Source organism: Muntiacus reevesi, chromosome 12, assembly GCF_963930625.1.
Source record: "Muntiacus reevesi chromosome 12, mMunRee1.1, whole genome shotgun sequence".
In the NCBI taxonomy this organism is placed as follows: Eukaryota; Metazoa; Chordata; class Mammalia; order Artiodactyla; family Cervidae; genus Muntiacus; species Muntiacus reevesi.
In genome coordinates, this window is record NC_089260.1 from 65,638,718 (window position 1) to 65,663,585 (window position 24,868).

Below are 24,868 nucleotides of genomic sequence, written 5' to 3' on the forward strand. Positions count from 1 at the left end.
TGTGATGGACAGATGTCCAGCTCTGACGAGGAGCCTCCTGGAGGATCGTGTCGTGGATGACACAAGAGACCCGTACCTCGGGAAAAGAGCGAGACCCACTGACAGGTCATTGGGCGGGGGCGTTCTGGTCAATGGATATTGATGCCTCCAAAGTCTCCGTTGCCTTGTCTAGTGATCAAACTCCCACCCTCCCCAACTTTGTCTTCCAGAACCTGTCACCCTGCCCCCAATCTTTCCCACCACATAAGCCTTCTATGGCAGGACAGCCTCGTGGTTAGGCAAAAAGGTCGTGGGCGCTGAGTGCCTGGGCTCCCATCTCAGGGCCTCTGATTCCCCACATGACTTTGGGTGAGTGACTTGCATCCTCGTTTGGAAATGAGTTCCTCCCTCACAGCACTGTTGGCTTTATACGATATAACACAACCAGCGCTCTTGGAGTGAGCACGCAGGAGATCGGGTTATTACCTGCCCCTCGGGCCTCCAGTCACGCGAGGCCTCGCACCTCGCAACTCCAGGAGCAGCTCCTGCTATGCCCAGCGCCCTCCTCTCGGTTGAGATTTGCTTCTTACTCCGCATCCCACAGGTCTTAGCTGGGCACCTCGGGCAAGTCACCACTTGACCTCTCTGGGCCTTGGTTCTCAGCTGTTCAGTGAGGACAGATTATTCCCAAGGTTTTGTGGGCTCTGACATACTGGAGCCTCTCCCCTTCACTGCCAGCCTCTCCTTCTCTGCCCAGCACCCACTACTACCCTGCCAGGGGAACTCGGACGCCACCCACATGCCCAGTTACGGCCAGGCACCGTCTCTGCCTATTCGCATCTCTGGATCCCTTGGTGTGTAGCCTGGAAGCTCCCTGAAGGCAGGAATTCTGTCTTTCTTGGTTGATGTGATTTCCAGCTCCTAGCACCGTGCCTGACATCGTGAGCATTCAGTGTACGGTTATAATTAATCACTTACTATTCCAGCCAACATTTACTGAGCCTCCACTGAGTTCTCCAGGGCTGTGCAGGTCTCTGCAAACCTGGCCAAACCCAGTGTCAGAATTTTTAAAGAATGGCTGTAATCAGCATAGGTGGAAGTATTAATGTGTGCATGCTAAGTCGCTTCAGTTGTGTCTGACTCTTTGTGACCCTATAGACTGTAGCCTTCTAGGCTCCTCTGTCCATGGAATTCTCCAGGCAAGAATACTGGAGTGGGTTGCCATTTCCTTTTCCAGGGGATCTTTCCAACCCAGGGATCGAGTCTGTACCTCTTATGTCTCCTGTATTGGCAGGCGGGTTCTTTACCACTAGTGCCACCTGGGAAGTTAGAAGTATTAACACTTGGCCTTACAAAGTGTGATGCAGAGGAAGTAAGACCCTCCCTCACTTTAGTGAGTGGGTTGGGGTGCGGTCTGCACCTCCCGAGCAACCATAGTAGCTGATCAGGGCTGTTGAGGGTGATGCTGGCCTTCTGCTGAGTAGGGAGCCCCCGTGGGCAGGTCTGGGCACCAAGCATTTTATATACAGTCTCTCCTCCACATATGAAGCCCAGAGGACATGCGTTTCAATTCCCTGTTTTCATTAACAGATGAGGAAGCACTTCCAAAGAGCCTAAGGGCTGTGCCTGTGGCTATTGAACAGCTGACCGCACTGGGACTCACACCCTGGTTTATCTGGGCCCCAAGCCCCCATCCCCTGAATGAGGAATCAGGTGAATGCATGCCAGGGGGTGGAGACGGGCAGGGGATCACGTGCTGGAAGGCTTGGGAATTCCAAGGCAGCTGATCTGTGTCACCCCAGCACACATTGGAGAGAAACCGAAATGAAGCAAAGATAGAGTCTGTCAGCAGTGGGACAGCTGTCACTTGCCCTGGGAACAAACCTCCTTGATTTATCTGCCCAGGCTTGGGCAGGCTCCAGCTCTAGGGATATCACCGAGAAATGATGTGGACACAGCTGGAGAAATTGCCAGCTCTCCCTTCCTCAGAGAAAGATGAGGCAGACACCTGCTTGGTAGCATTGGTGTTGAGGCCTGTGGAGGGAGAGGAATGGAGGCCAGCTAAGAGGGTGGGAGCTTCGCTGACTGGCTCCTCCCCTGGGGACCTGGTCCCTCCTCCCCACAGCCATCCCCTTGGCCTCTGCTGACTCTTGGTCCTGCTAAAATCAAGCCTGTGACGGATCACTGCTGCAAGAGAGGGGAGGACAGAGAGAGAACACACACACACACAGGCACAGAAGCAGAGAGAGGGTGTGACGCCCAGCCAGACACGCACCAGAGATGCTTGCTCTGGCTCCCACCGTGGGCTGTGCTGCTCTCTGATCGCTATTGCCAGGAGCTGCCTGACCCAGCTTTGCGCATTCCCATCTCTGCCAACCCTGATCCCTGAAGTCTTCCTGTTCCCAGAGCACCCCACTGCATACCCCATATTTCGGGGATGATGCTTTTTTAGCTTTTTTTAAATTTTATTTTACTGATTTATTATTATTTTTTTAAACTTTTTATTTTGTACTGAAAAGTGAAAGTGTTAGTCGCTCAGTCATGCCCGACTCTTTGCAGCCCCATGGGCTGTTGCCCACCAGGCTTCTCTGTCCATGGGATTCTCCAGATAAGAACACTGGAGTGGGTTGCCGTTCCCTTCTCCAGGGGATCTTCCTGACCCAGGGATCGAACCTGGGTCTCCTGCACTGCAGGCAGATTCTTCACCATCTGAGCCACCAGGGAAGCCCATTTTTGTGTTGGGGGATAGCCGATTAACCACTCTGTGATAGTTTCAGGTGAGTAGCGAAGGGATATACTTGGATCCATTCTCCTCCAACTCCCCTCCCATCCAGGCTGCCCTGTAGCACTGCGCAGAGTTCCATGTGAGGCTGGTGTTTTAGAAAGATCCTCTCTCAGTGTTGGGTAGGACATCAAGGCAGGCTGTTTCTCAGTTTTTTCAGCGTGTTCCCTACTAGGTGGGTCGGTTGTTGGAAATACCTAGTGGGGAGGGGTTGTCAAGGACCATATGACTTATCTGGGCCTGATGGAGGCAGAGGCCGAGAAGAGAGAGACACAGGCAGCAAGAGAAATGGGCCAGGGGCTGTTTTCTTGTGGGGGCAATTCCGTGTCAAATTCCATGTCACCCGGCCAGAGAGGCTTATTTGTGATGTGTTCCCCTGAGCGCCTTCCCCGGGGCAGGGTCAGCTGGAAGGCAGCAAGGCATGAAAAGACACAGCAGGGAAGCCTGGAAGGGTCCGTTCCCAGGCCTGAGGGGCTGGTTCTATGTCTTCAGTATTCGAGCAAACGTGCTTTCACAGGAAGCATTAAAAAAGGTGTTGGTTAACTTTTTAAAAACTTATTTATTTGGTTGTGCCAGGTCTTAATTGTGGCATGTGGAGTCTAGGTCCCTGACCAGGGATGGGACCTGGGCCCCTTGCATCGGGAGCTCAGAGTCTTAGCCACTGGACCATCAGGGAAGTCCACTAGTAAACTCTTTATTGAGGCTGCGTGCATTAAAAAGCACACGTATCGTAAGTATATAAAACAGCTTGATAAGACATGCAGTGGGCACTACTGAGAAGCCCCCTCCTGACCACTTCCCATCACCAACGGTCCCTTCCCCCCCCACTCAGGTAGACTTTGTCCTCACTTCTAGCAGTGTCGATTAGGTTGGCATGTTTATGGTTTTAATATAAATAACATCACAATGCATTCCCTTGTGTCTGGATTCTTTCACTCAAAATTACATTTGTGAGATGTATTCACAGGCTGTGTGCGGTTGTAGATCATTCTCATGACTTTGTAATATCCTTCTGTGTGTACACATGCGTATGCGTGTGTGCGTGTGCATGTGTGTGTACGTGTGTGTGCATGTGTGCGTGTGTGTTTAGAATCCATTTGCCTAGTGGCAGGCATTTGTGTCGTTTCCAGAGTGCATGGCTGTTCTGAGCGGTACTGCCATGAATATCTGACAGCTTATCTTTCGGTGAACACGTACCCATTTCTGTGAGTTTATGCTTAAGCGTGGAATATGTAAAGCCTGTACTCAGCTCTAGTGGATTATGCAAGACAGCTTCCCAAAGTGGTTGTCTGTCTTTCTTCAGAATGTCTGTGCACCAGCTTGTATGAAAATTCCACTTCCTCATTAAGGCCAATCCTGGGTATTGCCTGTCTCTTTTATTTTGGCCAGTCTGTTACAAAAAGAGGAAATGACCTGCAAGGACTCACCTGGCAGAGGAAATGCAAATGCTCACCGGGAGAGGAGGGCTGCTGTGTGATGGTCTTAGAAGCCAGGGTGTGCAGCGCCCCGCATCCTGCATTCTTGCCCGTGGAGACTTGTGGGGCTCTCTTCTCGCGAGAACATCAGCGTTGCCCCTGTCCCATGTCAGGGACCACAGCTTGGCTGCAGTAATACCCAGCAGACCATGCATAACTCTTCCCCAGGTGACAGAGCTCTAATGCACCTGACCCCAACAAAACAAACTTGGCTTCAGATTTGCCTGTGGGCCTCAGTAAATATTTAACAGACTGTGTCCCCCCCTTTTCTTGCCTGCCATTAACTGGGGCTAGTGCCATAAATCCCTGTTTCCCTTCCTGCCATAAGCAGCCCATTAGCTGATGAGACTCCGGTCCTGACTTTCTGGTGCAATGCCACTCCTGGGCTGGCAGCTCTTGGTAGTTTTGCTGTGGAAACCGAGGAGAAAAGATGGGTGAGTGGGAGGGGTCCTGTGACAGACCGGCCTTGGCTTGACCGTGGCCACCTCCCTTTGATGCATGATATAAGGGCTGACCTTGAGCTCTTTGTGTGTGCCTGCAGACATGCTGATTTGTGTTGATTCTTTCATGTCGGCATCACGAAATTTTCATGAAGTGAGTAGTTGTGGTTTATTCCCATTTTACAGAGGAGGAAACCAAAGGTTAAAAATATTTCCCCAGAATAACACAGCTAGTAAGTTTGGTAACTTGACCTCAAACTCTAATGCTTAAACCTCTCTCCTGTACTTTTGTGCTGTGTGTGCTCAGCTGCTAAGTCGTGTCCCTCTGTGCAACCCCATGGACTGTAGCCCACCAGGCTCCTCTGTCCGTGGATTTCCCAGGCAAGGATGCTGTAGCAGGTTGCCATTTCCTCCACCAGGGGATCTTCCTGACCTAGGGATTGAACCCTCATCTCTTGCATTGGCAGATGGATTCTTTACCACTGAGCCACCTGGGAAGCCACTTAAGTTTTGTCATAGGGGCTGATATTTAGACCTGTCAACTTCCTTTTGAGCCCATCTTTCTCTTGGATCTAAAAGTTGTGTCAGGTAGGTTTACATGGAACAAGAGGAGCTCATTCTGTGACTCCTGGTCACTGGGGACGGCTTAAGGCTGAACGTGGATGCCCTTTGTCATGGTCATGACGACAGATGGAAAACTGACCCTCAAAGATGCCCATGTCCTAGTCTCCAGAACCTGTGATTGTGTTACTTACATGTCACAAGGGACTTTGCACATAAGATTAAGGCTCAGGGACCTGAGACAGATTATCTTGGATCATCTGAAAGGACCTAGTGTAATCTCCTTAAAAGTGGAGGAGGGAGGCAGAAGAGTCAGAGGAGATGAGATGATGGAAACAGGGTCCGAGAGATGCTGTGATGGAGGCAGATGGAGGAAGGGGCCACTAGCTGAGGAACGTGGGCGTCCTTTAGGAGCTGAAAAAGACAAGGAAACGGATTCTTCTTAGAACCTTCAGAAAAGAACATAAGCTACCAACACCTTCATTTTTATCTTAGTGAGACCTGTGTTGGGCTTCTGGCCTCCAGAACTGTTAGCTCATGAATTGTGTTGTTTCACACCACGAAGTAATGGAAAGTCTGAATTACAGCAGTCGTTGCTGTTGATCATAATTGGTGTAATGGTCAAGCTCATGGGCTTTGGAGTCAGGCTGCCTGACTTCAGATCCTTGTTTTGTGATTTTTCTAGCTGTGTGACCTTGGGCAAGTGGCTTAAGCTGTCTGGCTGGGCCTCAGCGTTTTCATCTTTAAAGTCAGATAAGAGTGTTCTGTAACACATGGTGTGATGGTGAGGATTAAATGGGAATTCTATGCATATGAAGAGCTTTGCTGGTGGCTCAGTGGTGGAGAACCCGCCTGCCAGTGCAGGAGATGTGGGTGGATCCCTGGGTCAGCAAGATCCGCTGGAGAAGGAAATAGCAACCTACTCCAGTGTTCTTGCCTGGAGAATTCCACAGACAAGAGGAGCCTGGCGGACTCCAGTCCGTGGGGTGCAAAAGAGTCGGACATGACTTAGTGACTCGATGACAACAACAGCAATGTATGTGAATTGCCTGGAAATAGGCTTTACCTGTGGGTCAGGGTGCAGGCTAGGAAGACAGATTGTCTGGCCTCAGATTCAGGTTCTACTCTTTCTAGGTGTTTATGACCCTGTTTCCTCATCTGGAAATAAAGGCAGGAGTCCCAGGGAGATTGGGAATTGTATTAGATGGGGGCCAGAGCTTGAAGCAAGGTGAATAACTGCTCTTCCACAAGGGCAGTTATTGTTATCATCGGTGGGCTGCTGGCTTTCGGGCCCAAACCCTAAGCATTGTGGATCCGTCTGTTTATCAGTTATCTTTAGAGTGATTCGAATATGCTGGGTTGAAGTCCTCTTGGTCTCTCCTTATGGCTAGAACAGTACTGGGTACCTAGTAGGTGCTCAGTAGTTGCTGAATGAATGAAAAAAAAAAGGAAGAGGCCCCAAGCTCTGCTCTGAAGAGGCTCACAGTGCAGGACAAGGCCTGGAAGGATGCCAGGGCTTTGTGGTTATTTTAAAAAGAAACAAAGCAGAGAACTACTTCCTACCAGCTGACCCTACACCCCCTCAGCTGGGACCTCTGGGCCCTGCAGGGGAGCCCAGGGCTGTGTGCCAGGCCTGCCCCTGCTGCTAAGTCCCCAAGCGGGCTACCTAACCCTTCTGGTACTTGCTGTCCTCCTCTTTATAGTGGACGTACCTCAGCCCCCCTGCTATCCTTGGGTAGTTCCTAAGGAGGAACCCTAAGCAGTGAAACCCCGTTCCCTTTGCGAGAGGGCTTTGGTGCTGGTGGGAGGTGACACTCCCCGCCCTCACCCGTATTTAAGTGTCAGAGCTACAGTGCATTATTTTTAGTGAGTTTCCTTCTCTGTGCACGTGTGTGTATGTTAGTTGCTCAGTCGTTTCTGACTTTTTGTGACCCAGTGGGCTGTAGCTTACCAGGCTCCTCTGTCCATGGGATTCTCCAGGCAAGAATATCACAGTGGATCTTCCCAACCCAGAGATCGAACCTTGCAGGCAGATTCTTTATTGTCTGAGCCACCAAGGAAGCCCTTCCTCTCGGTCCATTTGGACAAACATCAGGAAGGAAGAACAATTGCTGCTCTGGGTGCATGATTGTAACGAGATTGGTTTTTCTTCTTCTCATCCCCAGGCCTGATCTTTTGACCAGAAAGGAATTAAAAAGAAGGTCCCTCATGATGGCTGCATCTGTCAGCTGCACGGAGCCTCCTTTAAGGATCTTCTGAGTCTTGTGGGTAAACTCCCAGGAGTTGGTGATGGACAGGGAGGCCTGGCGTACTGCAGTCCATGGGGTCGCAAAGAGTAGGACACGACTGAGTGACTGAACTGAACTGAACTGAGTCTTGTGGATATACAGCGATTCTCAGCCACCTGCATGGGGACTGATGCTGGTGGAAGCAGGCTCTCCAGGGACACACACCGGCCACATTTCTGGATGCTCATGATGGTTTTAGGAGGGCTCTGGCTGAGCACCTCGTGGATTCCTGTAGCCTGGATGAAGATGGGAGACAGAGGACCGATGCTTCCTGCCTTTCTCACTGACGGGGATGTTCAGTTGGAGCTCTGCCAGCTCCCCCAGGGGCTGCCTCTGAAACGTAAGACCCACCTCCTCCTTGTGCAGGCATTTCCCGTGTGTTCGGTCCAGCACCCACCTGGGCTTCCGGTGCCGCCGCCTGGCTGGCGGGAGAGGTCACCATAATGCAGCCGGGTCTATTCCTATAGCCGGGAACCAGGAGCCACGTGTCAGCGGGGTGCCTTGGAGCCAGAGGATCCTGGGCTGTGATCTGTAACCCACATCCACCCAGTGACTCGGGGACACAGTGACTGCTGGGTTCCCTGCTCCCTTCTCCTCAGTGGGGGTGACGTGTCATCGTCCTTCGTAGGATCGGTGTTGAGGATCCCAGAACACTCGTGTGTGTGCGGCCAGCCAGCATCGTGCCCGGCACACAGCTGATGCCCAGCCTGCAGTGGGAGTGTTCCTCGTGGTTGGAAGGAGGTTGTTGCTCAGGCTTTGGAAATCTTTCTGATCACAGCCGGGGGGTGGCTGTGCTGGCCTTTTAACTAGGCGCTGCTGGCTGGCGTGGACAGTTGATCAAAGGTCCCAGTCCCCAGAGCCTGTGGGAGGGCTGAGTGCCCGGCTGGCAGCAGGAGAGGGAAGGGAGCCTTGTGTCCGTATGAGGGAGGCAGACCAGGCAACACAGGGTTCTGGGTGGTTCTGCAGCTGACAGGCTGTCCGGACTGGGCAACTGTGACGTTGATGACTCCAAGGGTTGTTGCCCAAGCGTTGGGCTGCCCAGAGGAGAGTGGCAGCTCTAACAGCCAGTGTCCCATGTGCTCAGGTCACCTGGGGCCGCCTGGCACTTGCCTGCAGAGAAGGCATGTGGGGCGGGGCCGGGGGTTCCGTTTAGGTTGGATTCCCGGTTCTGCTCACGCCCCGCGGCACTTCTCAGCTTTCCCTGACCTTCTCATGGAAATGACGTCCCTCTGGTTACTGCCCACTGTCCCGGCCCACAGCTCCTCCCTGTGTCGAAATATTATATCCGTCTATGCAAGGTGTTTGATTTCTTGTCCCCCTCCCATCCTCGGAAGTCGTCCGAGGTCGTGAGGCATGTGTACCTTGCTCACAGCTAAACACACACGGGCCCCTTATTCACTGCGTCGGAGGTGATCGGATCAAATCTGTCTCGGTGCTTTGATTTCAGCTTCTGTGAAAAGGACAGACGGAAGGGAGACACGGTTTTTGAGCATCTGTAGAACTTAACCATCCCAACAGTTCCACTGGGTGGGCAGTGGTGTGCCCAGTTCGCAGCTGAGAACTTTGCCCAAGGTTATTTATCTAAGAGAAAGCAGAGGAGGAGGGTGTGTGTGCGTGTGGCATTGCGTGCGATGGAGTACTCTTAGGGTCCCTAGGTCCTCTTTGTCATCTGGAGAGCCAGACTATAAGTATGAACTCTGTGCCCCCCAGGGAGGCGGCTCCTGGTCCCCTGGGACTAGGTGTGCTGGGAGCTCAGCGCAGCCCCGGAGGTCTGCTGGGAGGAATGGACAGCACAGCCTGACAGGTGCTCTGCTCACTGCTGCCCGTGGCCCGGCGGGGCAGGGGGAGGAGTCACCCCGGGAGCGGGCTCTTGAGGGCCTGGGGGGCCTTGGAGGCTTGGGAGGCTTGGCTGGTCTCACAGTGGCCATCAGAGCTGCCCGGGGGATGCGAGGCGAGTGTGGACACCAAGGCACAACCCTGGCCCTTCCGCTTCCACCTGCGCACCCCCTCGCGTCTCTGCGGCCACCTCCCCCCGCTCTCCCGCTGCAGAGTGGCACCCTCGCTTATCACACGGCCCGCAGCCCTGCTTCTTTCTCCTTTTATCAGCGGCTCCCTAGAACAACCCCATTGTGGTGGTCTGGGGTTATCTCAGGCTCCTCCCAGGAGGGGGTGGCTGGGCTCGGGCACCCGAAGGCTCGGAACCGTCGCAGCGAGAAGTAAGGTGCCCGTTCCCCTCCCCTCTGACTACTCTGAGGAGATGCCCCGAGTCTGCAGGTTTGCCGCACGCCGTGGGCACGGATGTCCGAATAATCACCATTTGTTAAGCCATGTCCTGTGCAGGGCACGTGGCAGACCTTACTCCATTCCAGCCCCGGACCAGACCCGCGGGGTTGGCACCGCAGCGGTTGTTTTTGGTACCCGAGCAGCTGGGGGCCCAGACTGGCGAAGCAGGTTCTCCCCTGGCTCCACAGGCGGCCCCAGAACACAGTTGTCACTGATGGCAGAGCCTCGGGGCCGTCTGCTTGGGACTGAGCAACACAGCTCCTGCTCCCTCCTGGGCCCCCCTGCCAGCGATCGTGTGGCCTCGGGCAGATCCCCTCTCTTCTCTGGGCCTTGCTGCCCTCGTGGGTAGGGAAATGTCTGATCTCTCTTCTAGCCTGAGCACAAAGGCAGCGGCACTTAGTCTGGGATGACAGTTGTCAGCCAGGAGGTTGCTGGGCGGGCCAGCCGCCGTGGGCCCGGAGCGTCAGGCACGTGGCGGAGGGGCTGGTGGGCCCGCAGCGGTGGTGGTGCTGATGCTGCCCCCAGAGCTGCCATTTCTGGGTCCACATCGACTTGTTCAGTTTCTCCTTTGCGATTGAGTGGCCGCTTCGTGTTTCTGCCTGGCCTGATCGAGATCCCCTGGAGGAGGGCATGGCAACCCACTCCAGTATTCTTGTCTGGAGAATCCCATGGACAGAGGAGCCTGGCGGGCTACAGTCCATAGGGTTGCAAAGAGTCGGACACGACTGAAGTGACTTGGCTTGCACGCGCACAGTCTCCTCATCGCACAGTCTGTCTTTAGCTGCTTAGAAGAACCCGTTTCTCTTTGAGCCCTCCTACCCCAGGCTGCTGCTAGAGCAGGCCTGACTTTTTTTTTTTTTCAAATTTACTTAACTGATAGACCCCTGTGAGGATTGGAGTCGAGGGAGAGGGCCTAGGGGATACAGTGTTGCCCCCTACATCCACGAACACCCCAGCTGGCATTCCTGGACACAGCTTAGTGACCTGCACCTGCTCCCCCATAGCAGGGCTGGCCTGGACCCCTGGGGTCTGCACAAGCTGAGTGTAACCAGTCCCAGTGAAGAGCCATGGGGTTGCTTAGTGTTCATCAACGCCTGATCAGTCTTCCAACCCGGGGAAGTGGGTGGCATCCCACCTTTACACGTGAAGAAACTGAGGTTCAGAGAGACCCAGAGAACTGCCAAGCTTGTCTCAGGAGAGCGGAGAAGCTGGTGTGTACCCTCTGATATGTCAGCTTTCCGCCTCCTTGCTTCTGCTTGGCTGGTGGTTCTCATGCATGCAGTGAAGTGTACAAGATGCCTCTAGCTTACATGGGGGGCAGACTTTTAGAAAAACCGTTTTATGTTTATTTTCGTTTGAATTAGACAAAGAACATGCCTGTGATTTTGCAGATATTACTGCTTAAGACGTATTAATAGTTACGGAAGTTGGAAAAAGGTCGGTTTGGCATAAAGGTGGCAACACCTGGACGCGGCCCTCGTGCAGGGGGCTCGGTTCGGAGCACACGTCCTTGCTTCTACTGGTGGCACTTGGGCTGTGTGACTCCGACCACGTCACGGGAGACGAGGGGTCCCCCAGACTGATCGAGTGGCTCTGTGTCCCACCTCATGCCAGCTGTGATGTTCAGTCCACCGTGATCCTTCCTAAATCCAGAAAATTCATGATGAAGCGATTGCACAGCTCAGTCTGAAGCTAGACTGAAAACAAAAGGAATCTTGAATGATAGTGCTGTAAATCCTATAATTCTGCTTGAATTGACAGTGACTGCTGGTCTCGCCTCTGCCAACTGTATTCTACTTATTGAGCACCAAAGTTTTCAGATCAGCTCCTGTATTACTTCCTGGCTTTGGATTATGAAATAGTAAATGTTGCTACATGCAAATCAGTCGATGATTCATTCATTCATTTTTTTTTTTTCCATTCACTTCTCCTCAGTAAATAGGGGATAGTATAACCTACCCTGTGGATTTATTGTGAGAATTAAATAAGAGACTGTATTGAAGGGATTACTTCAGTGCCTGACGTATGATCAGCACTCAGGGGTTCTTAGTTATTTTTAAACCAAGTGTTAAAATGGAATTAGAAGATCAAAACATACAAACCTATGGAAATAAAGACCATTGAGGATTCATGAGTTACTAACGTTGAACATTACATTTAGTTCTGACTTCCTGGTTAGCGCAACATACAGAGTCTAAATCAAGGTTTGGCAAATCTTTTGTTCCAAGGGCTGGGTAGTAAATATTTTAGGCTTTGTGGGCCCTATGGTTCTGTCATTACTAGTCAGTTCTGCCTTTGTGTCTGGAAAGCAGCCACAGTATGTAAATGAAGGGACATGGCTGTGTTCCCATAAAACTTTATTTGTAAGGACTGGCAATGCGCCTGCAGGCTATAGTTTGCCCCTTGGTCTCAGTGTAAGAAACTTGTTTGTTTTTGAAAAGGAGACTCCTCCTGGATCATAAACACTGAGAAAATGTTGTTACAAGATGTAGTCTTTGTATGAGGCTTGTTAAGCAGCATATGGATGATAGGGTTTTCCCTGGGGTTGTAGGGAAGATACGAAAGAACTTCACGTTCTGGGTTCTCCTCCTGTGTGGATAGCAGACATTTGTTGAGGGCTTACTGTGTGCCAGCCTCTCAGGCTGACCCATAATAAAACCCACAGACATTTGGTGCATTTTGGTAGGAAGTGCTGTGTTAGCAAGGGACCATCTTGGTGGCTCTTTCGGATGTCTTTTTTTTTTTTCCATGAGCTCTTTAATGTTTTGTTCTGGAAAACATCAAAGCTGTACAAAAGTCAGGTATCATGAATAGGGTGTCATTTCAGAGGAGTGTTTTCAGTGTTGGATGCCCCGTCCAATCCTGGAATTCCACACGGTCCTCAATGCTAATTTGAGTGGCAGGCCCAGCCCCCAGGTTCCTGCTTCTTAGGGTGGTGGGGAGCAGCTGGGACATACTTGCCCTCTTTTGGCTAAGCACTGTGGTTTTTGGAAGACTATGGTTTTGGAGCAAAGCACAGCCAGGTTGTGAAGCTTTGCTGTTTCACAGCTGTGTGACCTTGCTGTGGCTCCTCAGCCTCTCTGAGTCTCTGTTTCGTCATCCGCAAAGTCAGAACCATCACGCCTCAGAATCTCTACTTCTTCCCAGAGTTCTTGCTCTCTCAGTATCAGTTCCTCCCCAGGAGGACAGAGGCTGCTGGCCTCAGCCCTCTGTCCTCCCAGGCTTTTTCAGCTGGAGCCTGGAGTGTGAGAACGGCCATGTCCCCCTCCTGGGTGAGTGTTTAGCATCGAAAGGCTTGAGAAAACACTGGCCTGCGGAATTCCGAAGTTAATGAAGGGGGCAGATTCCAGGGGGGTCTCTGTTTGACCTCTCACCCTTTCCCCAACACCCTGTTATCCCTGAGTGCGTTCAGAGGCAATGGAAGGTTTATAGCCGCTGCACAAAAGAGCTCTCACGCAGTGGGGCAGGACCGTGGCCTTGGCCCCTGGAAAGCAGGGTCAGGGCGTGTGAGTTTGAGCCTCTTCCCTGGTTAACCTGGTTAATGAGAAAGGCTTTGGGAGTAACCCAACAGGGCAAGAAAGGCCATGGTGAGGGGGAAGAGGGGCAGATTTGAAAAAGTTCAGGAATGATATTTAATTTCTCCAAAGGGGGACCTTAAAATGAAAAACGGAGCTTTTTTTTTTCATTATTCTGACATTAGAACCCATGCAGTCTATTCACTTAGGACTACTGGGGTAGGATAAAGAGAACAGGGTTTTTTTTTTTTTTAAATAAAAAATGTATTTAAAAAATTTTATATTGGAGTATAGATAATTAACAATATTGTGACAGTTTCAACTGGACATCGAAGGGCCCCAGCCATACATATACATGTATTCATTCTCCCCCAAACGGCCCCCAACTATCCCTTCCCCGTGAGTAAAAGAACAGGCTTCTGTGGGTAGTTGCAGTTTTGGGAGCTGTTCTCTACTTCTGCTTTTGAGAACTTTCTGAGAAAAGGCTTCAGAGGCCAGAGCTGGGCAGTGATGTGCCATAGCTTAGGTGTCAGAGGCCAGAGTCCCACTTTGCCTGCGTCTGCAGCCCCGGGACTTGGGTGACTGCTGTGGGCCCGCAGGAGCTTCAGGGTCTTGGCTGTGCACTTGTTTTCCCATCCTCGGGTGTCCACTCTTCCCACCTGTTGCCTTGCTGGCACTCATGGTGGTGGGGAAAGCTTGGTCCCCCTGCTTGGTCTTGTAAAAGTGTTAGCCATGCTAATAGCTGGTTGTGCAGTGGGTCTTTCCCTCCCGTCTACCTGTCTGCTGCTCTCCATGACTCCGCATGGGCTCGGCCTTTCTGGGGAGAGGGGCTCGGCTCCACCTAACTACCAGGAACTGCCCTGACCCTCCCCTCCTGCCACTGTGGAGGCTTATCTGGCTCCAGCCCAGAGCAGCTGCTCCCGGTGAGGTCTCTGAGTCACTCTGAGTTTCAAGACTGGGTTTAGCAGGTAGTCGAGGACATAAACAAATAAACATTAGCCAGGACAAGCTTCCAGCCCTCTGCTCAGCCAGGGCCCCTGGAAGCTTCTTGTTGCATGTTCGGGGAACATGAGAATGGCCCTGATGGAGACATGCTCCAGGGGGATGATGGGGGTATGTTAGAGAACCTGGCGTTTGCTGGCTGTGTGGCCTTGGGTAGGATGCTCGGCCTCTCTGGGCCTTCCTCGCCTCCTCTGGGAAGCTGGTTATCATGAAAATGAGATGACCTGAGTTGTAAAACCCGGCCGGGGGTTAGTCCCCTGCCCCGACCTCAGATCCCCACACAGAAAATCCCGGACAAACGACAGCTTTGCAAGGCAGATTGCTTTTGAGACTGCCCTGTTTTCCGTGCCATTCTTGGGACTTCTCTGAGGCTCCAGCTCCTCATCTTTCAATGAGGTGGTGTTCCTTGCTCTGTGCCCCTCGTGCACTTGTCGAGAGGACCCATGAGTCACCTCTGGGAAGGTGCCCGAGAGCTGGGCAGCCTGGCCGTGTCTGGCTGTGCTTTTCATGCCAGCTCCCCCGGGAAGGAGCGTGGCGGGGGCGGAGGTGACTGGGTCCAGCACTTTCCTTAGGGCTCAGGCCAGGCAGCTCTGGACCACTGTGTGCTCAGGACGCAGGCAGCCCCACCTCCCTTTAAAGTAGTGGAGCCCCGGGGGTCCTTTGGGTGTCCCCAGCTCCCATTCTCTTCCGTCCTTCTCAGGGACTTGCTGGACTTCAGAATCTGCTGAGTTTGGGGGTTTCTTTGTATCACATGAATCATCCAGGTCTGAAACGCAAAAGGAGAAGCCACAAAGGACTGCTGCACCATGGCCCTGTCCCCACCCCCAGGATTAACCAGTGGTAAACAAGGAGGCATGTTTGCTTTGAATCCTTGCTTTTGTAGATATTAAGAGAAAACTAGAGATAAAGTGGATGTTGGTGGGGACTCTTCTTCCGTTCTGTTTCCTTCCCTTCCTAGAAGTCCTACTCTTCTGAACTTGGGCTATGATAGGTCACCTTCTTGTGCATGCGTGCTTGGTCATCTTGGTTGTATCTGACTCTCTGGGACCCCGTGGACTGTAGCCCACCAGGCTTCCCTGTCCGCGGGCTTCTCCAGGCAAGAATACTGGAGTGGGTTGCCATGCCCTCCTCCATCACCTTCTTATACTTGGATTACAAACCTATTTGGAGGGCATTTGGAGGCACATTTTGTATATTTGAAATTCTCGTGGAAGTGGCTTAAAAGTAGGGTGTGATGGCTGCCGTTTGCAGAAGACGGAGTTTTCCTGATGCTCCTGTGGTTCAGTGTGTGGGTCTTGCTCCCAAACAGTTCTGTCAAGTGGTCAGGTCTGGCTTGGTAGGCATAGCGGGTGTCTGTGTGTAGACATTGATGGAACAGTGCTTGCGTGTCTGTTACCCTTTACTGTCACCATGTGCCAAGATTGAAATAATCCTCCCACACCCAGAAGGTAGAAATGCTTTCTGAGTCTCACGTTATAGGTGTGAGCGTGGAGGCTGGTGCTCAGACACCCAGCGAGTAAGGCTGCAGCTGGGATTCTAAGTTTTCCCGGGATCCTGTTTCCTAGGCTGCCTGCTCCCTGCCCCAGAAATGTCAGATTGCATTGCGGGAAAAGTCAGGACTCAGGTCCCAGATGGACAGAGGGGGCCCTGCGGGGGGCCTGGCTCTCTGCGCCTGATGGAAGTGACACTTGCCTGCTCTATTTGCAGTCCCAGGTTCTCCCCCCTACCGTGTCTCCGGAAGTCATGACCCACCGGCTGGGCGGCACTCGGGGAGGACAGCACAGGAAGCTGTACCCAGCTCTGCTGGTCTGCCTGCAGGGTGCCTGTCAGCCCGGCTGCCACAAGGGAGGGGGCAGAGTGGGCAGGATGGGTGGGAAGGGGAAAAAAAACCAAAAAATCTACAGCAAGCAAACAATTTAGGTCGTGCAGTGGACAGACCCCTGGATTGTTGTGAGATGACTCAATGACCAGACTGGGGTCAGGAAGCCTGGGCTGCAGAAAGATAATGTGAAATCTTTGTGGATTTTTTCCGGGAGTTCTTGCCCTTTTAAAGGATTTTGTTTTCTGCATTATCACCCTGGGGATCCTGGCTTTGGGGTTTTCTAAGTTTATGGAGAATTCGAGGAGGCAGGATGGGGCAGGGCGGGGGAGGGGTACGGACCGAAGAAGGGGAAGAGGAAGATGGGGCTGGAATGGTCACATTCCCCGTCCAGTTCCTTCCCAATTCAGTTTCTCTCCCAGGAACAAGGGGCCAATTCACGTGGCTCCAGTGGCCTCACTGGCCTGGAGTTGAGCCCATGCCTTCCAGTGACTAAGGAGGAAATGCCATTCCACTTATCCTGCGGGCCCTGCATCCCCAGGCCATTCTCTATCGTTGCTTTGTGACTGCCTCATCTTTTTGGCATTTGCCTCTTTGGTTTCTTTTTCTGGGTAATGCGCTGAGGTTATGTGGACTATGATTCCACAAAGCCCCACCAGATTTCCGTCTTCCACACACAGTTGCTTTCAGATGACCTGGGCTTCTTGTGTTGAAGACGGTCGGCACCTCTCCCCACCCCCACTGGTCTTGGCTCTTCACCCGGCTGGGGACTCTGCAAAGCCTCCTGACTTTCCCGGCAGAGCTGGGGGGCTCTGTCCTCTGTGGTCTGAGTCTCTGTGCTCTGTTCTCTGGGGTGCTTCTGCCGCATAGGTCCCTCTCTGCTGGGAGCCCAGGAGCATTGCTGGTGGGAGGACAAGGCTTTGGCTCACCTAGTATTCAAAGCCTTCCACGTCGGGCAGGTTCATGTTTGCTGATGAATGCCGACCTCTCCAGACCCAGCTGCAACTTTTTCAAATTAAAGGGGATGGGATCCTGCACATTTCCCTATGTGCCCTGGGCAGATAATCATTGGTTAAAAGTGGGTATCTGCTGTGTTCTCAGGGTCAATCCTAGAAAGACATGCCTCCCTTTCACTAAATCAGAGGAAGCAACAGGAAAGCAGTGTGTGTGTGTGTGTGTGTGTGTGTGTGTGCACGTGCATGCTCAGTTGTGTTCAACTCTTTGAGACCCCATGAACTAACTGTAGCCTGCCAAGGTCCTCTGTCCATGGGATTTTCCAGGCAAGAATACTGGAGTGGGTTGCCATATCCTACTCCAGGGGATCTTCCTGACCCAAGGATAGAACTCAGGTCTCTTGTGTCTCCTGCATTGGCAGGGAGATTCTTTACCACTTGAGCCACCTGGGAAGCCCCTTGAAAATAGTATAAAAGGTGTTTAATAAAATAATGTGACTTAGAGTGAGGAGGCCTGCGTTGTTACTTATGAGTAGGTGACCCTAGACTGAGCATTTCTCCAAGCCTCAGTTTCCCCACCTGCAAAATGGGAGCAGTACTAGAGCTACTCTTTCCCCATCCCTCACTGCCGCACCCCCAACACAGACACACATACACACACTTGGAGGATGGCTTCCTGAGCTGGCACATGCATGTTTAATACAAGGAGGGAGCTCTCTGGAAAGTGACCCCTGGTCACTTTTTTTCATATATGAGCTCAGCAGGCGGGATGGACCTTTCAGAACCACCAGGGCTCTGCTAGGGGGCCTGGTGTGCTGGGCGGGTATAGGGACCTGGGAGTGGGGAGGCCTGCATGTTGGAAAGCCGGGCTGTGGGCAGTCCCTGCAGAGACACGGGGGCTGCCCTCCTGAGGCAGTGACCAGCCACGTGGAGTGGAGGATTCTGAGGATCTGTTTGGCCAGAGGATTTTGGAAGCAAACAGAAGATTGCTGGCACACCAGACCTGCAGGGGCCACGGTGGTTCCCGAGTGTGGGATCCTATGCATGCCTGCAGTGCAAGAGTATGCGGGGAGTCTTTCTCACTGGGGGGAGGGCGGGGAGGTGCAGGGGTGCTCAGCCCCAAGGGCTCCATACATCATGTCCAGCTTCAGGTCGGCTCTGCTCCACTGCGGTCAGAGGAACAGGTATGGGTGTCCCAGCTGTGTGGAGGGGTGTCGGCGGGGGGAGAAGGATTAGGGGGATGGGGGCCGGCAGGGGGTGGGTGAATGGTGTGGAGTGATGAGGATGTGCTTGGCAGGGTGGCGCTCTGGAAAGCTTGTCTGTTTCTTAGCCCATTTCCTGCTCTGTTGTCTGGGCCCCTCTGAGCTTTGGTGTCCTGATCTGCAGACTGAGGGTGGGGAGCTCCATTTTGTTGGCAAGTGGGAAATCCTGACCTGAAATGGGATGGAATGTAGGAAACGGGCTGATCCCTCCCTCTTTTCTTAACTCTTCTCTGTCGCTTGACACTCCGTGAAGCCCGTACCAGTCAGATCAGCAACATTGAATGACTTCCTGATCAGAGTTGACATTCATCTAGTGTTTATGAAGTCCTGGGCAATGTGAAGCAGACCTCGTCTGTTATATGATTTAATTCCTGCCATCATTCTAGGATTATAGTGCCATAATTGGCCCACTTTACAGATGAGTAAACTGAGGCTCAGAGAGGTTGAGTACAGTGTCTGAAGGCACACAGCTAAAAAGTGGCTGCATTGGTATCCCAGTCGTAGCAGTCTGGTTCCAGAGCTTGTGCTAGTAACCACTGTACTTAGCCTTCCAGGAGGAGGGAGGAACTCGTGTGTGTGTGTTTGTGGAGGAGGGCAGTGGACGTCATTGTAAGGTATTCCTATGTTAAGATATTAGTGGGCCAGGCTTGCTTGCAGAATCTCTGACAAAGAAACCACAGAAGATGGTTCTGGAAGGGCTGGGGATGTGGGCTTTACCCAATAGTTTGTCAGTCTCAGGACCTACGTTGGGAGGGTCTGGGGGAGGCCGGGCCTATGGACACCCACCCGCTTCTCCACCTGCTCTTTACCACGCAGGACGCAGAGGAGGCCTGAACCATCTGACCTCCCTCCCTGGTCTCCACTTCTGCCCAGCTCCTCTAAGGAACTTCTCCTTCTGGTTGACAGCCGGGGTCCTTTGTTCCAGACGTTACTTTTTTGGATCTGTGTTAGTTGAGTGGATCCAAGTGCACCTGTAATTGGGGACCCCCCCCCCCAGGCATGCTGCTTCCTGCCGGAGTGCCCCAGACCCCCACAGCAGAGCACTGTGGCCATGCTCCCAGCTCCCAAGTCTAGCCGGCTGGCCTAGCAGAGGCTCCACAGAGCCCAGCCCTGGGGTCATGGATCCTGAACGTGGGGAGCCAGCCCTGGGGCCATGGACCATGAACGTGGTTACCCGGGCGCTGCTTCGGGTGAGCCGGGCACTACTGTGTTATTGCCATTGTTCGGTCGGTCAGTCGTGTCCCACTCTCTTCGACCCCAGGGACTGCAGCACGCCAGGCTTCCCTGTCCATCACCACCTCCCGGAGCTTGCTCAAACTCTTGTCGATTGAGTCGGTGATGCCACCCAGCCATCTCATCCTCTGACGCCCCCTCCTTCTCCTCTTGCCCTCAGTCTTTCCCAGCATCAGGGTCTTTTCCCAGTGAGTTGGCTCTTTGCATCAGGTGGCCAAAGTATTGTGTATATAAGTAAATACAATATGTAAGTATATAAAAGGGCCCTGCCTGGGACTCCATATTTCTTGTCATCCCTACAACCCCCTGTTTTACAGACGAGAGACTGAGGCCCACCCAGGGAGGTTAAGGAAATCGCCCGAGGGTACAGCCCCAGAACCGAGGCCAGCCCAGCTGTATCTGCAGCTCGTCCCGCTCGTCCTGGTCTGGGAAATCGAGTGTGTCTGGTGTGACTGGAGGTCAGGGCTGCAGGGGACGTCCTGGCTCCTTCCAGGTCTCAGATTCCTCTTATCTCAGGCGAAGGCAGAAAGTGCAGCTTTCGTTCCTATAAACTGTTTTAACTGAACCTCGCCACAGGTCCTGGGTGGTGCTGGTTTCAGGATGGATAAGGAGTGGGTGCGGCTCAGTGCGGGATGTTGGCTGATGGGGGTGGGCAGGGCTGCGACCTGCCTTTGGCAGAGACTTGGATTTGAGCGCCCCCAGTGGGGTGAGCCTTGGGCCCTGGGCCATCTCTTTACTGCCTTGAAGGGAGAGTCCGTTTTTCAATTCTGTGATCCCACAGTTGGAGCATTTGGAGCTGGGACTCAGCTTGCTGTTCAGAAATCTGTACTAAACACATAAGCAGACCGTTTAGGAAGAAGGATTGTCTGTCTCACTGAAGGCTGTGATCATAAGAGCTAAATTTTTGAGCACTTCCCAGGCATCTTTACACATGTCAATTGATGAAACCCACTGCAACGAACTGCTCTGCAAGATTGACATTATCATCACCATTCCCATTTTACAGATGAAAATACCAAGGCTTGCGGGAGTTAGGTAACCTGCTCCAGAGAACCCTTGGCCAGGAAGCAGCCGAGTGACCAAGTGAACCCAGGGAGAGGCCACACAGTCACGCAGGCAACACTCTCCTGGCTTATAGAGCTGCACTCGGGGAGGGTCCAGCCGTCTGGAGCTGCCTTTGCCCCACATTACCAGAGAAGCTGGTTTATCCCCATTTTGAGAGATGAGGAAAAAGATGGCTCTGAGTAATTAAGGAATTTGCCAGTATTCAACAGGTTGTAAATAGCAGTATTAAGATTGAACCCAGGTCCACTGACTCCAAATATAGAGTCACTCTTTTTTTTTTTTAATTAATTAATTTATTTGATCTTAGTTGGAGCAAGTGGGATCTTCGATCTTTGTTGCAGCATGTGGGATTTATTTTTTAAGTTGTGGCATGCCGGGTCTTTAGTTGTGGCATGTGAACTCTCAGTTACAGCATGTGGGATCTAGTTTCCTGACCAGAGATCGAACCTGGGCCCCCTGCATTGGGAGTGCGGAGTCTTAGCCACTGGACCACCAGGAAAGTCCCTTGGGTCCCTCTTAGAACATCGTTTCCTCCCTTTCTTGCTAACTTGGAGGCTCATCTCACGTTTGTCCAGCTGGCTTCTCTGTGAGGTGCCTGTTCTTTGCTGGTTTGGAGCGGGAGGTTTCCCCAGTGGCCTCCATGTCGGTCCCTTGGGGTCAAGCACAGTGTCTGCTTTGCTTCTGCTGCCCTAGCACCTCACAGGCGAGCCAGAGCTCCCTCTGCACGTAGGGTGATCAGAAAACGTGGTCCACTCAGCTGGGCCCGATGTGTGCGCTTTGGCACCTAGAAGCCACGCAGTGTTGAGATGAATGCCGGGTTGCGTGTGACCGTGGCCACTTCCACCTCTTTGGTGACTGTTTGAGAGAGTGCGTCAGGGCACTGCTGCTTGAGTGGGTCCTGTCTCCCCCGTGGGTGGTCTTTGCTCTGTGCCAGGTGTTAGCAGATTCTGCCCATTTAGGGGCCTCGCAAAGCTCTGCAGCCCGGAAGCATTTCCCTTCTGCTCAGCCTAACCCACTCCCCGCTGTGCACATTTCCTTCTCTGCTGTGGAAATGGGAACCAGCTGGCCAGGATTCCTTGAAATCACCTCCTCAGCCTCTCCAAGTAGAATAAGCCCCGAAACGGCATAAGCCATTCCCAGTCTTCCTTCTCTTGTCCTTCTCTAATACTTCCTCCCAGGTCCTGCTCCCCAGGCCATTTTAGCCATGTCTCTGCTCTCCTGGGGTCTTCTCCAGAGCCTCCAGCAGCTGCGTCCTCCCTGCCTGTCTGTGGGGCCCATCCCCACCAAATCTCTAGTCCTGGGGCAGCTTAGGAGTTGGCTTCTCCTTTGGTCAAAGACAACTAAAGACTCAACCACAAAGGTTAAGAACCCAAGTTAAAAATGAGCAAAGGACTTGAATAGATAGTTCTCCGGAGATTTGCAGATGACCAGCAAGCACAGGAAATGAGAGAAATGCAAAGTAAAGCCTTCTTAATACCTCCTAGGATGGCTTTGATAAACAAGAGCAACAAACAAACATTGGTGAGGATATGGAGAAATTGGAACCCTTGTGTGTTGCTGGTGTGGATGTAAAATTGCACAGCCATTGTGGAAGACAGTTAAGTGAAACATAGAGTTACCATTGGCCCAGCAATTCCATTCTTAGGTATTACCCCGGGGAGTTGAAAACATGTGCCCACGAAAAAAACTGCACCCGAATGTTTATAGTAGCACTGTTCACCACAGGAGGTGGAAGCAACGCAAATGTCCATCAGTGGATGAAATGAACATATAAATGTGTGTATGTATACATCTATATATACACGCACACGCACAATGGAATATATATATATATATGAATATATAGTCCATTGCCTATCTATATACATGCATATGTACGCACAATTAAATCTAATTCAGCTGTAAGGAGAGCTACAACATGGATGAACTTGGAAAACATAATGCTAGGTAAAAGAAGCCAGACACAGAGGGTCATATATTATGTGATTCCAGTTATATGAAATACCCAGAGTAGGTAGATCCATAAAGACAGCATGCAGATGGTTATTACTGGAGGTAGGAGACAATGGGGAATAACTTAGTGGGTGTCACGTTTTATTTTAGGGCAATGTTTTGGAACTAAAGGTGATGATTGTATGAGATTGTAAAATGTACTAAACACCCCTGAATTATATGCTTTAAAACAATTAATTTTACTTTATGTGGGTTTCACCTCAGTTCAGACAAACAAACATGGTAGCATTGACGGTGCTCTTAGGTAGTAAAAAGAGGAAATGTGGGACACTTGATTCATGCCAGATCAGGTGTGTCTGACACTGGATTCACTGAGTTCCATAGCGTACGGTTGGGCCCTTGTATTCCCATTTTCCAGATAAGAAAGTAGAGGCTCGTCTAGGGCACTCCCATTTATAGTGACCCAGACACAAGCGAGCCAGAGCTTGTCTGCCTCTGACCTGCCTCTGACCATTCTTCTATACTCCTTCCCCGCAACACAGAGAGACTTTTGTGTTGTGTTGTTTATTTTAGATACTAAGCTCTGTGGATGAGTTGTGCTGACCCTGAGGAAATCAGTTCTAGGTCCATTTGTGAGATGCCTGCTCTTTTCTTCCTATGGGTCCTTTGAGGTCCAGCCCACTCTGGCCACTCATCTACAGCAGTCTTTTTCTAACACGGACTCCTCACATGTCTTATAGGGAGGCAAAGATTTGTAGCCGGAGGAGACAGAAGATGGCAGTTTGAGTCATGGTTCTGCTTTGTGATCATGGTTGTGTCTCTCAAACTCTCAGGACCTCTGTTTCCATAAACATGCAATGGGAGATCATAAGAACACCCACCTCATCCTTCCTGGGTCATCCATGCAGGGTAAGTGCTCTGAGCATGGAAAACATCATATGGACGCGAGTGATGGGAATGATCACTCTGAGTCAAGTTCAAGTTTCTTGCATATTCAGCAGAGGACAGACGTAAACTCCAAACTGTAGCACAGTTGGCTGTAGCATGGCTGGCACTCGGCAATGATTTGTTGCACGAACAATTCAATGAATGAGCCACATAGGCAGTCAGGGATCTCAACTGTAGGCTTGGTCCAGGAGTTAGATTTGAGATTTGTCCTTTGTTTGTGCTCTGAAAGCACCGTAGGTCGTCAGGAAATAGCTGTGAGCTGGTCTGTCTGTACAGGCGTACCTTGTTCCATTGCACTTTGTAGGTGTTTCGTCGTTTACAAATACAAGGTTTGAGGCAGCCTGCGTCAAGCAAGTCTGTTGGTGCCATTTTTTCAACAGCATTTTCTCACTTTGTGTCTTTGTGTCACGTTTTGGTAGTTCTTGAAATATTTCAAACTTTTTCATTGCTATTGTATTCGTTATGATGATCTGTGATCTTTGATGGTTAGTGTTGTAATCGCTTGGTTTTATATTTTTAAATTAAGGTATGTACATTGGAAATAATGCTGTTGGATGCTTAATAGGCAGGCTACATTCACCACGGTATAAACATAGCTTTTTAAAAAGGTTTCTTTAAATTTATTTTTCAATTAGAGGATGATTGTTTTACAATGTTGTTTTAGTTTCTGGTGTTCAATGGTGTGAATCACCTCTAAGTATACACGTATCCCCTTACTCTGGCGTCTCACTCTCACCCCCATCCCCACCCCCCAGGTCATCACAGAGCAGCGAGCTGAGCTCCCCGCGCCACACCGCGGCGTCCTACCAGCTATCTGTTTTACACATGGTACTGGATATTTGTCAATGCTAATCTCGAGGTTTGTCCCACCCTCTCCTTCCCCACCGGTCACAAGTTCAGTCTCTACATCTGCATCTCTGTTGCTGCCCTGTGGATAATTTCATCAGGGCTGGTTTTCTAGGTTCCATAAATATGCCCTAATATACAGGATATATATAGGATATATATAAAAGGAGATATATATATATATATATATATATGGATACATAAAGATATATATATAAGGATATATATAAGGATACATAAGGATATATATATATAAGGATATATAAGGATATATATATAAGGATATATATAAGGATATATATATATAGGATATATATATAATATACAGGATAACTTTTATGTGCACTGAGAAACCAAAAAAATTCATGGGACCCACTTTGTTGCCATGCCGCTTTATTTCCGTGGTCTGGAACCAAAGCTGCACTATCTCTGAGGTGTGATGGAGGCGGACAGTTTCCTCCTGG

At 51.3% G+C, this 24,868-nt stretch overlaps 1 long non-coding RNA gene across 16 annotated transcripts in view; it reads left to right on the top strand.

Annotated features, from left to right (window-relative positions):
• LOC136144681 (uncharacterized) overlaps positions 1-24,868 on the top strand; it is a 421,108-nt gene that overhangs the window by 58,512 nt on the left and 337,728 nt on the right. For all 16 annotated transcript variants that reach the window (XR_010658627.1, XR_010658626.1, XR_010658619.1 and 13 more), the window contains one exon: positions 7,403-7,865. This is a non-coding gene — a long non-coding RNA (uncharacterized lncRNA). The remainder of the gene's footprint in view (positions 1-7,402; positions 7,866-24,868) is intronic.